Source organism: Camelus bactrianus, chromosome 6 (assembly GCF_048773025.1).
Source record: "Camelus bactrianus isolate YW-2024 breed Bactrian camel chromosome 6, ASM4877302v1, whole genome shotgun sequence".
Taxonomy (NCBI): Eukaryota; Metazoa; Chordata; class Mammalia; order Artiodactyla; family Camelidae; genus Camelus; species Camelus bactrianus.
Genome location: NC_133544.1, coordinates 70996163 through 71010616, shown reverse-complemented (window position 1 = coordinate 71010616; position 14454 = coordinate 70996163). Strand labels below are relative to the sequence as shown.

General features: G+C 40.0%; 1 protein-coding gene across 3 annotated transcripts in view; it reads left to right on the top strand.

The window, feature by feature from the left end:
• Positions 1-2832: 2832 nt before the first annotated feature.
• The window catches only part of RASGRP1 (RAS guanyl releasing protein 1), a 439223-nt gene continuing 427601 nt past the window's right edge, over positions 2833-14454 (top strand). For all 3 annotated transcript variants that reach the window (XM_074365886.1, XM_074365885.1, XM_074365884.1), the window contains exon 1: positions 2833-2957. The gene's annotated coding sequence lies outside the window, so the exon portion shown is untranslated. The remainder of the gene's footprint in view (positions 2958-14454) is intronic.

Sequence of the window (14454 nt, the reverse complement as noted above, 5' to 3'; positions counted from 1 at the left end):
TTTCCACCCTCTAAGTCCCACACCGTCACCCCCACCCCAGCCCCCCATCCAGTACAAGTCATCGTCATCTCCTCTGTCTCATCTCATCGTTGCTGGAATAGCTGTGGTCTCTCGCCTCTCTTCTAAACTTCCAGTCTTTACCATTTCTATTTCCTGACTGCCCTTTCAGTCTCTTTTCTTCACTTTTCTTCCTGTTGTACTTACCCCCTCATTCTCCCCACTTTACAACACTGCCGGCTCCTACTTTGGTGCTAATGCTGTGGGGCTTTTGTAGCCAACACCCATATTAGCAATCGGGTCATCTTTTTTCCTTTGTGGTGAATATAGTGAGCGGTAGCATTTAATCTCATTTCTAATATTTGACTCATGAACTCTTTGTTATAACGGCTGGTCAGTGGTTTTAAAGTAGTTAAAGTGTTTTATTTCATTATACTTCATCACACACACACACACACACACACTCCAATGCAGAGACACAGCTGGAGAAGGATAGAGTGGAGAGAAGAAAATAATGTACTGGGAAAATGAGACTGGGAAAGTATATATTATGAAGCAAAGGAGAGAGTAGGCAGGTACACTACTCAATTATGAATTATTTCACCAAAAAAGAAATCTCTCAGGAAAATGACAGTTTCCTTCAAAACTTCTTACCCTCTTGGGTGTAACAAATGGGCAGGCTGTTACACTGCCCTGGACTCACTATTCGCCTCCACCTATTTTCCATAAATTCATTTTCATATGTCCAGTTGGTTTTTATGGAGTCTTACCGTATAGATCTTCATTTCCTTTGTTTTCATGATTATCTAGAGATTTACATTATAATCTTTGGTTTTATAATTCTTATAAATTATGTTTATAAATTTATATATATATATTACAATTTGTTATTTTATAATTATAGGACTAGTGAACTATTAGCTATCATATGCATATATGTCTATGGACTGGGTGTAATGATTCTTTTTAAGGTTTTGTATCTGTTTTGTCTTGAAAACAATTATAACTCCTTAGAAGGCTCTTTTTAATACTTAAAGACATCTAATCTGCTTGGACAGGCCATTGCGAACAAAGATAAATAGAAAGTTTATACTGTAAAACGACATATAGATGCTAAGCAAAAACAAAACAAAATGCCCGTTGTTAGAGTGAATACCAGGTGGATTTCTGCTTATGTAAAACCATTGTCATTTATAGCATATAGCCAGTCAAGATTCTTTACAATAGCTTTAGAAACATAATTTCTGTAGAAATTCTGCTGCTTTAGAAACATAATTGCATGTAGAAAAATATCAACCAAGAGGAAAAGTCTGAAAGAAGAGACTTTTGATTCTCTCAATTTTAAAACCTAACTCTACAAGTTATGTAATACCATTCTTTAGACTAAGTGTAGCTATTTAGAATGTGTATCTCTATTCAGAGAAAACCACAAAATAAATATTTCCAATTTATTTCTCCTTATATATTTTTTTCTTGTCAGACTCTGTTGTATAATCAAGGCTTTCCAACACTGGCAACAGTATCACCTGGGGAGATCTTAAAAATACAGATTCCAAAAAAAAAAAAAAAAAAAAAAAAAAAACAGATTCCCAGGGTATACCCTAATCCTACGGACTCTGAACCTCTAAGTGGGACCTAAAAATGTATTCTCTCTGTATTCTCCAGAGAGAATTCTTCTGGAACCATTCAAACACCAATTCTAATGGTTTAGGGATTGACAAATGGACTCTGAAGGAGATGTGCTGAATGTTAGGAAGGAAAGTCAGAATGGCTTCTCTGTCCATACACTACCACCCACCCCTGCCACAGAATACGTGAATGCGTGTGATGGCTGTGTGCCTGGGGGACAGGAACTGAGCTAACCTGGACTACCCACGTTTGATCAATTCCAGTTACAGAAATAGCTGGGTATAAATATCCTGTCCCAAATGTGTTTGACCTGCCAAAGCTCGGTTTACTTTTCCAGTGGAAGTCCTCAAAGGACTCTGTGCTTGGGTGAGTTTGCTTTGCTTTAAGAGCCTCTGGACTTTGAACTATATTAGGGTCCTTCTGTCCCCAGGACATTTCCAGGGCCTGGCTCCTTCAACATCATTTTAATCACCCTCTGTTGCTTACCTCTCATCTTCTCCTTTGGGGCCATTCCAGAATCCCGGACTGAAAGGTGCCCACTCCACTCATGCACACAGTCTCCGTTTGTAGACCTCTCTGGAAAGTAATCTCTACTAACACGTTGGCATGGACACCAGTGGTTGCTAATGTGTTTAGTCTTTTCTAACCAGCTGAGTTATCTCATTTTTCCGCAAAGATTTGAAAAATAAATAAATAAACTGCTGTTTCATAACTTCAATTTGACCTTTGATTTGGTGTAAACAAGAGAGAAGGGTGAGCAGGAAAGCCGTGAGTAGCAGTTAGCTTGCAGATTCTCCCCGCATTGGTTTTCACTTGTCAAGCACATTTTCCAATAATTTTAGAGGACAGTCTGCCCAGTAGCCAGGGCTGTCTACCCCACAGGGATGCCTTTCCCTCCCATTCAGGTCCTGTTCCAAACCTCACTGAGTTTTTGTCTCCAGGGTTCTTGTTCACTCTCCTGAGGAGGCGGGTTAGAACAAATGTCATTAATAGAAACATTTAGTTCAAAAGCACTCCTGCATTTACTTCGATGCAAGCATTTTAACAGCAGCTCAACTTAATCCACATGATGGAGAAAGTGATGCTGTGAGGATAGGCAGTGAGGCATCCTGCCCAGGCAGACGGCTGCACTAGGTCAGGCAGGCTACAGGCCAGTGGACAGGCAGGAGCCGGTCAGCCTCCAGCCATGTGAACACAAGCCCACTAGGGCTGGCTCACAGTGACCCTGTTGGCCTCTGGAAGGGGACAGGATCCTTTCTCCTTTGGCCTAGTTGAAGGTAGACTGTTAGCTGGTCCTCTCAAGGCTGGCCATATCACTGCGGACAAATCCGGTAAGTGACCTTATCTTCTTATTTGAGACATATGGGAACATAGTTGGCTCTCTAGTCAGTTTTAGGTGCACTAACTACACAAGTAACTTTTGCATTCAATATTTATATATTCTGTTCACAGATTGGCATGCTTATTTATAGGTTCTGGGGCAGTAACAGCCATTATGCTAGAATGTAGCAGAGGCCTGGAGCTAAGTTTCGAGTTCTGGATTCTACTCGTATCTTCTCATCACTGTGACCTCAGGGAGTCTCTGTTCTTCATAGTAGCTCAACCAACATAAAATCTAAAAGATGGGTCTGTGGTACCTGAGGATGTCCCTATAATCAGAAATTTAAAGCTATTTCTAAACTTTCAGCCAAAGAAGGAAATGTTTAGTTGTACATATGAGCTATTTGGTTGTACATAAATAGAAAGAAACTCACGTGCCTGATATTCTAACTTTACTTTAAAAAATTAGTTCAATCAAAGCAGTATGCATGTGTAGACACCAGTGTTACTCCATTTCAAAGTGTGTGTGACTCTCTCCTGCCTACCCACACGAAGAATCCCCCCACTTCTCAATCTGCTAGTGTTTGGGTAATGCAGCTCCTCTCCACTGGGTTTTGTCAGCAATCGATAGGTTGAATTCTGTTCATCTCTCTCATGATCTCATGTGAAAGCCCACATGAGACTTTCTCTTCTTGACCCTCATCCTGGGAGTGGTCTACACTCAGTAACTACTGGCACATCCTCCCAAGACATTCATAATGCACTGGGCCCAGTCGTGGATGAGCATTTAATTAGAGACAGCCATCTGTTTAATATAAATTGCATCTGCCAGCAACTTCTTGGCAGTCGGAGGGATGCTTTTCTAAAGGGAAATGAGAATTACTCATCACATGGCAGCCAGGAAAAGACCTTCTTGAATCCTTCCCTTTTTGACACACTCAGGTCTTCTAAGGCCGAGTCCATGCTTGAAAAATAACATCAGTGTCACTTGACTTCACAATTCAAGGAGAGTTAAATGTTCCCCGGGCATTTTAATCAATCTGGTATGGATTATTCAGGAATTTTTTTTTCATAATAGGCTTCAAGGACAGTAAGCTAAACAAATGATCTAAGGGACAAGAACTGACCAAATGTGAGCATGATTTCCAGTGTAATTCCTGTCCATCATTTTATAGTTTGGAATCAGTATTATATTGTTAAGTCAGAAAAAATACTAAAGTACATGACAATGGTACTGACTATTCTTTCTGGTTTTTTTTTAATTGAATAAAATTCTTTTAAATTCTATAGTGCTTTACAATTTTGAAAAGTTTTACACACATATTTCCTATAATCCTGTAATAACCCTTTTTCTTTCCCTACCCCTTTATTGTCTCTACCATCCTCCTCTCTCCCCAATGGTAACTACTAGTTTGTTCTCTATATCTGTGAACCTGCTTCTTTTTTGTTTTATTCACTAGTTTGTTATATTTTTTACATTTCACATATAAGTGACATCATACAGTATTTGTCTTTCTCTGACTTATTTCACTTAATAATGACCTCCAGGCCCGTCCATGCTGTTGCAAATGGTGAAATTTTATTCTTTTTTATGGCTGAGTAGTATTCCACTATAGATATATACCACATCTTATTTATCCATTCATCTGTTTATGGATACTTAAGTTGCTTCCATATCTTGGCAGTTGTAAATAGTGCTGCTATGAACATTCTTCTTTTTAAATAACACTTGGTAAGTCATTTCTTATCTACTCCCAGAATCTTTTAGGGGAGCTGCCATGGCACAACTCTCCTGAAGGCAGCAGCCCAGGCCACTGTGTTTAGTGCTACTCAGCTTCAGGATGTAGCCCAAACTGGCTGACAGGGTGAGCACCAAAGCCAGCAGCCCCTGGCTGTCCAGAAATTTATAATCTGGTTGGTGTAGAAGATGAACAGCCCTAATCCTCTGCTGTCCAAATTACCAATCACTCTACTTCTTTTATTCTAAGGTGCATATGTCCTTCCTGGTATTTTACGTACTTGGAATCAGGATGTCACACAGTCTATGTGTGTATTTCGTATAATTATGTTTCCTTCTGTTCCTGCTAGGTCTTATTCAAATGATGGTATATTATATAATTAATATTTTTGAACCATGGTGGTATAGTAACTAAAGTAGGAACTGAAGCTTCAAGGGTATGAATAGATCTTTGGAACCATCAGGACCACAGTAGAGAATAAGCCAAAGATATCTGTGAGCAGAAGGTATGAGCAGACAGAGGAAGCTGTCCAGTGTGGAAAAAGAATGAAATGATTATGCAGAGGGACACTGGCCACATGGGCCTTAGGGGGACAGAGAGAATAATACCAGGTTTCTAAGTCCTCACAACAGTTCTTGGCCCTGAAGTTCCTCCAGTGGATTTTTGAAACAAAGAACTCGAGGAGAATAGGAGAGAAGGTAAACTTAACTAAGTCTCATTTGCTTCTTAGCAAGATTCTGAGACTCATATTCTCAAAAGATTTTGGGGATCTTTGAGAATAATAGATTCCTATGTCCAGCCTAGCCTCTCACTACAAAATGCAGTTGAAAACTGGTAGTTCTCTGGGTATGTTGATTGATAGTAATAGCATAAATTTGAGGTTCACACCTGGATTCAATCCCAGTGAAGAAACAAAAACTGAACTTTAAAGAACGGACCCCTCTGCTGTGGTTGGCCAATGTTAGGTTGGAAAATGGACTTTCGGGTATGTTAACACATATGATGACAGAATCTTTTGGCCCAAATGAGCTCTGTGATTGATAGTTGATGGAACTCTGTGGCTAACTCAATGAGGTAATTCAAGTTGAATCACACATTGATGTTCCCAAGTTTCTCTAGACAATGGCCTGGATTGACTTTCTCCAAGCACTCTATTGCAGCACCACGTTAATTGCCTTACAACACTTACCACAGTTTGTTCTTATTTGTCTACTTGGATATAGTCCCTCTCATTAAAATATCTGTCTTGTTCATGACTATTTTCAACATTAAGTTACACATTATAGCTACTTAATGTATTTATGAATAAATTATATATTAATATAGCATTAGCATATATTAATAATATATTTGTTAGATGTGGAAATGATAGGAAGGGTTAAGTGTAACGGGTTTATTGAACACTGTTGAACACTGAAAGCAATTATATGGATTAATATAAGTAAAGCCTTTTAAACATAGTAACCACTGTGTTGACTAACTAAATAATAATGCCTATTATTTTTTCTGATTATTGCCTTTTCCAATTACTCTCTGAATTTGTTTTCCCCATCCTGGATGAAATCTTGGCTGGGTTCCTTGGATTTTCTGGTAACTCCTGTTTTGGTGGGTTCCAAGGCTTTCTTTCTCATTGGTATGTGTGTGTATGTGTGTTTTACAAAGACCCCGTCTCATCCCTGGGACTCTTAACTGCAGTTTCCTTGATTTAAGTAATGCCTCCTGCAGTTTTTTTATTTCTAAGCTGTTCTCCATTCCTGGTTCTTGACCAGTCTCTCCTCTACTGGGGTATCTTCACCATCCAGGCAAACTTCTTGGCCTCTCTGTGTGATCCAGTTTTGCTTTTCTTCTCGGGTCCACATCTGGCACATGGAGAAGGTCAGACTAGAAGCATAGGTCTCCCAATGGCAGCCACTTCTCCTACTACCATGCAAGGCTAGCCACGGCCCCCAGCTCTCACTTTTAGCTTTTCCCAAGTGAGACTCAGATGCAGTTCCTAGGTTCTCGAGCTCCAGTGGATGCATGTCAAGCTCTACACATGGTTCTTTTCAAGCTCCTCTTCAGTTGACTTGAGTTGAGGCGAAGAACTCTCCTTCCCATCCCCACAGGAGGGGATGGACATCACAGCCTAGCAGAAGTCTCCTGGTGACATTCTTCTTTACTGACTGCTTCAGCCTTTCTCATGAAGCTGAGAGGAGGTGATAGGCTAATATTGGCAGGATTGTTTATTGACTCTCTTAGCTTGTTCTGCACAGACAGCCTAGCACTTGACCCTGGGACGTGGGGAGAAGTACGTAACACTTCCCATTCCCATTAAAGAATCCTCATTATTCTTGGCCTTTGTATCATCTAAAAGGCTGGGAAACCAAGTGTCCCATTTTCACATCCTGTTACATAAACATAGATAGAAGTGGCAACTCCTATAAAGTCTTGTTACACAGCAATCTACAGTCAGACCAACCCTAATTAATAAGGTGTCATCAAAGCTTTATTTAGTAAATTCTAAACTGTTCTCTATTTCAAGTCCTAATCATAGGAAGGGTCATGATTTAAAAGTGGTGAAAAGCTAAGGTACAGTAGAATTTGAGGATTTCTTTGCAACTAAGATTAGGAAAAGGCAACCAGATTTAAAGGATGAGATCTATACTACTGATTTGTAACTATGTGGCTGATGGAAACTTGAAAAATCTAATTTAAATATCATAAACAAAGGCTGCTATAATTTATTAATGGTTGCCACTCATATTATATAATTCTTTACTCTTCTTAGGTCTTTTACCAATAATTCTTCTAAAAGCTTGGCTGCCTAAGTACCTTTTTGTATTGAGAGAGAGAAAAAAATGCTAATTTGGTAATGCTTTTTCCTTATAAATGAATAAGTTGAAAATGTGGCTTTTTGTATTCAAGTATAAACTTGAGCATAAAATAAATAAAGATGATCGAACTTGAGTATAAGATAAGTTGACTCTGGCTTAGCCTGAAGAATAGAGAATTTTGAAGGGATGTCTGACTATGACTTGGAATTGTTGGGTCTGAATTGGGTTTTGGCTTCCATTGCCTGAATGTACCTATGAGAAGGTTTGTGCACAGATACTTGGGAGGTCAGTGGGGGAGAACAGTGGGAGAGAGAGAACCTGGTGCTTCACAGTATCTAAAACACAGAATTGTTTTCAAACAGTCTCTAGCAAGAGCTGGTTAAACGCTTTCATGTGGGCCATTAGGAGGGCTGAAAGAAACCCAGGGCTCTGTTGGTGCTTTAAGCAATGGGAAACAGCCCACAGTGCTAGACAGCTTTCTTCTATGGGTTGTAGATGGTAGATAGAGTGAGAGCCTAGTGGATACACGCAGTTGCCCAGATGGGTTGGAAGATCAGAAGCAGAAATCCAGGGGAAACAGCAGCATGTGGAGGGTCTGCTTGAACACCTGTGAGGCTTCCATAGGGAAACTCAGAAATACCTTGGGGGAACTTTTCCTGGAACCATGTTCTTATAGTTATGTGAGTGAAGGCAACAAGCCTGCAGAATTTGAGTCATAATGTCAGTGTAAATTATTTTGCCCATAAGCTGGTAGACAAAAGAGCACTCAAATTGCATGAGGCTCTGGACACCCCAGCACCAGAGATCAGGCCTAACAAAGTGGCCATCAACTACTTGGTACGTTCCTGCTGGAAAAATCCATTGCTCTTGCCCTAATCTTAACAAGGTCAAGCCTGAAGAAAAATTGTATTAATCTTTTTCAAACTGTGTCCCATGTTTGAAAATCCTACCTAAAGCTATTATCTGATAACGAATATTTGTACTTTAATAGAAGATTCAAAGGACAGAAAGGCACTCAAAGAACAAGAGCTGAAATGGTGAAGTGACAGCATTTCTCCTGAGCACCTCTCCTGAGAGGCCAACATACAAGAAATTCCCTATTATGGGAGCCAGGAGCAAGGAGGAAGGTTGGGCAGAAGTCCAGGGCTGTCTCTGGAATAAGTAAAATGGACTTTAGTGAGTTCCCAGCATTGAGGTGCTAAAAGCCACAAAACTGAGTCATGCCTTCATACATCATCAAAGATAAACTGTTACCAAATGAATCAAAATTCTTAAGCCACTGAGGTAAAAGAGCAGCTCCTGAGCTAATACTCTGTCTCGGCAAGTGTTTGAGTTTTCTCTTGGATGGGTTCCACCCTCATCACCCTGCTCTAGGTGGCAGACTACACAGCTGTCGTCAGAGAGTGGCCCAGGAAGGGAGATGCTGAGTATGACTCTCTGCTCTGGGAAGAGTTACCTTCTTCTAGTTTGATGGGTATGAGTGGCAAACACTAGGCAACAGAGGAACATCTGTAGGCCTGCTTCTGGCCCCGGCTTGAAGCCAGCAGGTGTCGTGAGCTTTGGCTAATCATTAGTCTGTGAAAACCCTGCCCTGACAGGTCTGTTCAATTCTTCTGTTGCCAGGCTTCCAGAGGGATACTGTCTAGTGTGTGTGTGTGTGTGTGTGTGTGTAGAGAGAGAGACATAATTTACATACTGTGCAATTTATTCATTTATACTTCAGTGTTTCTAGTACAGTATGTTCTCAGAGTTGTGCAACCATTACTACAATTTTAGAACATTTTCATCACCCCAGAAAGAAACCCCATACCTATTACCAGCCACTTCTTATTTCCCCTGAACCTTCCAGCCCCTGATAACCATGAATCTACTTTCTGTCCTAATGGATTTGCCTATTCCAAACATTTCATAAGAATCATACAATATGTGATATCATTCAATACATGGCATAATATGTGCTTTGCTTCTTCAACTATTCATATTGTTTTCAGGGCTTATCCATGTATGTGTCAGTACTTCATTCTTTTTTGTGATCAAATAATACTCTGTTGTACAAATATACCACACTTTATTTATCCATTCATGAGTTAATAGACATTTGGGTTGCTTCCACTTTTTTGGATATTATAAATAATGCTGATTGGAGCACTTGTTTACAAGTTTTTTGTGTGGACATATGTTTTCATTTTTCTCGGCTGTACTCCTCGGAGTGAAATTGCTAGGTTGTACGGTAACTCAACATTTAATCTTTTGAAGAACTGCCAAGACTGTTTCCAAAGCAGCTGCACCATTTTACATTTCTAACACCAGTAGATGAGAGTTATAATTTCTTCATATTATCACTAATGCTTGTTATTATCTATCTTTTTTTTTATTGCAGTCGTTCTAGTGGGTGTGAAGTGGTATCTCATTGTGGTTTTTATTTGCATTTCTCCGAAAGCTAATGATGTTAAGTATCTTTTTGGCCATTTGTATTTCTCTGGAAAATGTCTCTTTAGATCCTTTTAAAGATACTCTTAAGTCCATGAAAATGCAATGCAGGCTTTGGACTCTGAGCCTGGTCACAGCAGGGCAGTATCACAAATGCATGCCAGGAACAGGACCTGTGAATGACCAGGGCCTACAGCACAGCTGAAATGAGATGAGCAGAAGAATGTGCTCGTGGACAAAACATCAGAGCCTGAGGAATAGTTTCTAGAACACTGTGATGGTCAGTTTTATGCCCATAAGTAGGCTGTAGACCTCAATTTCTCAACCAAACACTAACCTGGGTGTTACTGTGTAGGTATTTTGTAGGCATAATTAACATCTACAGTCATTTGAAGGAGATGTAAAGGAGATTACCCTAGAGAATCTGGGTGGGCATGAATCAATCAATTAAAAGGCTTTAAGAGCAGAACTGAGGTTTCCCTGAAGAAGAAATTCCTCCCAGAGGCTATAGCTTCAAGTCACAAAGAACTCCAGCCTGCCCTTTCTGACAACCTACCCTAGGGATTTTGGACTTGCCTAGTCAGCGAGTTAAAGGGTCATATAACATGTAATCGTGTGTGTGTGTGTGTGTGTGTGTGTGTGTGTGTGTCCCCATCTGTCCTACTGGTTCTATTTCTCTGGTAAAACTGTAACTGATACAAACACCAAGGAGTTTCAGAGATATCCAAATGGGCTTCTTGTTCTCCCTGGTACAGGAAGATAAAGCAAATGTGAGTGATGGAAAACTATTCTTTGTAAGCAGGCCTAACCCTAGGAAAAATTGTGAATTTGGTGACACCTCCCTTTCATGTCCTCACTGCCTAGGTCACAGGTTTTCCTCCACCATATTCGTACCCCCTTTATCTTCTGCCTCTTGACAGCATCAGTAATTCTCAACTGGGGGCATTTTTACCCCACAGGGGACATTTAGCAACGTTTGGAGACATGTGGTTGTCACAAGTGGGTGGAAGTGTTATTAGCATCAAGTGGGTAGAGGCCAGGAATCTTCCAATTTGCAGGACTGCCCCCATGACAAAATAGCAGTAGTGCCAAGGTTGGGAAGCCTTGCTCTACGGGCTCACTAAATGTCTCCTGGTCCATAATTTACCTAGGAGTGGCTGCAGTAAACATCATCTTTGATGCCTCCAGGGGTATCTACACTTTAAAAAAGACTTCAGAAATCAAACAGTCTTCAAGTCGCAAACAAATTGAACCTATAAAGTGAAATTTCCAGTATTCTCAATGGAGATTTTTAGGGGGAACAGAACAAGACTGGACCAGGTAGTAGGTATGCATAGGTAGAAACTGATTCCCTGACCCCACGAATATTGTACAAAGACCCCAATAATAGCTAAATGCCTTCCTGAGGAGTGAAACCATTGTTATTAACCAGTAAAAGTGGTCTTCTATGTCCACATCTATTTGTGATAGGATCTCAGTGAAGGAAGGAATTGTAGAGGTTGTCAATTACAGCTGCCAACTTATTTGAGTACCATATCATATGACTCCATATCATATCATATCATGTCATAACTTAAGGGCTATGTTACTCCTTTCAGGTATTGCTCAGCCTCAGTTCCAGGGCTAAACATTCACTGCTTTCTGAAACAACTTGCCATCCATCCCCCTGAAGGCAACTATTTGCTGGAAATTCTTCTCAGTGTTAAGATGAAATCATCTTCAATTATGTTAAACCCATAGTTCCTAACTTTGTATCATAAATTCTGAAGGTGTCATTGTCTGTGTACCTACTGTTATGGGGAGATTCAACAGGATTATGTGACTCCACAAATTTTAGGAGTGAAAAATTTGCTCACACTCACTCTTTCATTAGAGTGATGTTTCAGAGCAGCTCTTTTTAAAACAGACTTACTGAAGAAAGTGGGGTGTGATGGTGGATGGAGTTGAAACTCCACAGTCAGGCTGGGCAGCAGTAGAGGTTGACACAAAGCCTGGGTGACTACTGGCTGGTTCCTAATTAGGCACTCATTAATCCTTTGATATCTTCAAAGTCTCACTCCAGATATCCTGGCTTTGGCAAAGTATGGTGTATCCTTAAACTCTTAGCCCACATGGCTTTGAAAGGAAATTCTTTTGGGGATGGGGGCATGTTTCTGATCCCCTTACACTTACCTCATCAAAGTGTGTTTTCACTCTGCCTATTTGATGTCTGAGAGGCCTCATTAGGAGCTCATTTTATTAGCCGTGTTAAGAGTTTTTCCTGAAAAGACAGGAAGTTACATTTTACAGCATGTATACCCCTAAGGTCTCTCCAGAATCTAGACAGATTTGGAGTTCTAGTCTCCAAGGCTGCAGATGCAGACAAAACTCTTCCCTGAGTTGCTTCCCAGTGCTCTCGGGAAATCAGTTCACTCCTGAGGTCTGGCCCTTTGGCGTGCCCACTTTAAAGGCTCTGCTTTTCGTGAGGTCAGAAGAGTGATTCTACTTGTGGCATTTATAATCTGTGCTTTGGGTAACTCTGAATTCTCTGTCACCTTTTAAAGGGCTCTAAAAAAAAGATTGCAGTCTAATAGATCATTTGGAAGAAGTCAATAGCTTCCTGGCTCCTTCTTCAGAAAGGAGAAATGTTGGGAAACCAAAGTCATTGAAGTATTCATGCCTTTCCACTTATAAAATGGGGAAAATGAGCACTCGCCAACTTCTCAGAATCTAGGATCAAAGTGGTCAGCAATGCCATGGATTCTTCTTTATTCTGCTTTTTTAGGTCTGGTTCTAGATCTTCACATTCTCCCAGGAACCGAAAGGGACTGGGTTATCTTAAGCAGCCCCTTGAAGCCCCATCCACCTCTTGGGCCTTTTCCCTAGGATCTTTCTTATGGAATTTCCTCATCTTATGTATAACTCCACTCCCTAGCACATCACAGTCCTTAGCTGAATTGTGTAAAAAGAACTCTTTCCTTTTAGAAGATGTGGGTGAGTGAATTTTCCCTCCTCATACGTGATAGAAATAAAAAGCATTTCTAGATTTCATGGTGTAGTATTCAAATAGTGTTAGCAAACAGAAAATGTCCTACAATGGCAGAAACATGAGTGTCATAGACAGTAGTGAAGTCAGGGGATCAAAGCGCTTATCTCTAGAGCGCCTGTCTGTTCAAAGTCTTGAAGTCAGCTTCCAAAGGCTGTGTCTATTTCTTTGACTCCTGTGTAGGTTATATATCTTTGATACTGTCCTAGGAAATTATATTGCAGGAGGTAGGAAAGAAAAGGTTGGTACTGATTAGATCATTGTTTCTTAACCTTAGTCAAATCTTGGTGTTACTACCCCAAAGGAGAGAAAAATAAACTCCCAATAGAAGCAGCACTTCAGCATTTGAAAGGAAAAGAACTAAAGTTGATGCTTCTACCTTGACTCATCGTGTGTCCTACATATTTGCCTCATTTCCTGGCAGACCATAAACTTGTCTTGCGCTGGAATCTTTCATCTGAGTAAGTCAGAATTCTCTGCACAAACAAGTTCCCCAAATCTTATTCTGTGCCTTCACAAGGTATGATCATTTATGAGCAAATTGGGTAACACTTTTCTTATCTTCAACCAACAGAAATGGTTTCATCTACATAAGGTGCTAAATATAATAAATTCCAATTTTTCAAGTCTTCTCCAAGTTTTCCTTCCCAGATTTGTTTGTCTCTTAATACAAAAAGTATCCATAAGTAAAACTGATTTTTTTAAAAAAATTCCTTCTGTGAGCTAATGAATTTATAGAAACTTTATGTGTCCATTTGTGTCCGGGGCTATCCTTCATATGTTCACTCCATTGCCATTTGGGAAGAATCTTTATATAAGCAGGGTGTAAAAAACAACAGGTCTGGAAAGTGTACTTGTTGACTGAATACACATCCTCTTATGATATTTTAAAGCAATAAGGATCTGGCTTCATAGGAGATACTTACTAGTCTCGGGCAATTGCTTGTGTGAGTCAGCTTAGCCAACATTTATTACATATCCCTTATGTTTACAGAGAAGAAAAATAAACAGAAACCAAAACTTTGTAAATTGATAATGCTTTTATTTTTAGAGCTAATTTTCTCCCTCCCAGAATTTTGTGTCCCTTCCTTAGCACTGTATTATGTGTTCAGACTTTCTTTTAATGAAAATAGTAACAGCCAAATATTTATAGTCTGATCAGTCCTCTTTAATGCCTGCACTGAATCCTTCCCACCCACTCCCAGTAGTTAAAAATAATCAGAACTCAAGGCATTGGCAACAGCCTGGACTTTGCTCACCATTGACCTTTCTCCTACATGATCCAGTGGAAAAGGAATTTTCTGCATGAGAACAAAGACTCTAGTACAGTGAACATGTCATCCTGAGTACTCCTTTGATTTTCCTGATATTATGAGGATTTAAACAATTTGACAGTTTTGTAAAACTGAAAGAAAATGTCAGGGTCTTCTTATGATTTAAGAGTGTGACCACTAGAAGTCCTAATGTTTTTTCAGCCTTTTCTTTGCTGGCTTAATGTAGA